The sequence below is a fragment of the Schistocerca piceifrons genome, chromosome 2 (genome assembly GCF_021461385.2).
Source record: "Schistocerca piceifrons isolate TAMUIC-IGC-003096 chromosome 2, iqSchPice1.1, whole genome shotgun sequence".
Classification (NCBI taxonomy): Eukaryota; Metazoa; Arthropoda; class Insecta; order Orthoptera; family Acrididae; genus Schistocerca; species Schistocerca piceifrons.
The window spans coordinates 651,098,937-651,099,895 of NC_060139.1; the positions used below are offsets into that span (position 1 = coordinate 651,098,937).

Here is a 959-nt window from a genome sequence, read left to right on the forward strand (position 1 = left end):
ATCTTTGGTCTGATTCGCCACATGCGGACGGGCATTGTGTTGCAGCAAAACAATGCCCTTGCTCAATTTCCATGGACTGTTGCAATGATCCTGGTGTGACGTAGGCCACCCATTTTTCATCACTCGTAACAATTTGGCTTAAGAAATCATCACCGTCATTGTGGTACCGCTCAAGGAAAGTCAATGCACTGTCTAAACATTTGGTTTTCTGCACATCCGTCAACATTTTTGGTACCCAATGTGTGCGCAATTTTCAGTAATTCAAGTGCTCGTCACAATGCCATACAAAACACTATGAGAAACATCAGGAAAGTCATCTCGCAAGGAGGAAATCGTAAAGCGTCTTGTTTTCTCTCACCTTATTGTCCACTTCCTGCACCAAACTTTCATTAACGACCGAAGGACACCACTCAGTTTCCAGAATGAGATTTTCACTCTGCAGCGGAATGTGCGCTGATATGAAACTTCTTGGCAGATTAAAACTGTGTGCTGGACCGAGACTCGAACTCGGGACCTTTGCCTTTTGCGGGCAAGTGCTCTACCAACTGAGCTACCCAAGCACGACTCACGCCCCGTCCTCACAGCTTTACTTCTGCCAATTCGAGTCTCGGTCCGGCACACAGTTTTAATCTGCCAGGAAGTTTCACCCACTCAGTTGTTCATCATGCACATTTGTGTGGCCATCTTTAAATGCTCTCACCCACTTTCTTAACATTCCATCACTCATAATGTTTTCTCCATAAACTGCATAGATCTCTCGATGAATATCGATCACTTTTAGGCCTTTAGCACTAAGAAATCTTATAACAGCCAGTACTTCACACACTTAGCACACAACATAAACAAGGAAGAATCAGACTGTAATGGTGTCAATGTCATGTAAAAATAAAATTATTGAGATATCTTAGCACGTCTCTTTTTTATTTCAAAGTGGTACTTAAAAAACACGCCTCGTAGTA

General features: G+C 42.9%; 1 non-coding gene across 1 annotated transcript; it reads right to left on the minus strand.

Annotated features, from left to right (window-relative positions):
* Positions 1 to 486: 486 nt before the first annotated feature.
* Positions 487 to 561, minus strand: Trnal-caa. Its single transcript has one exon. It is a non-coding gene; the product is annotated as a tRNA-Leu (tRNA).
* Between the last annotated feature and the right edge of the window lie 398 nt (positions 562 to 959).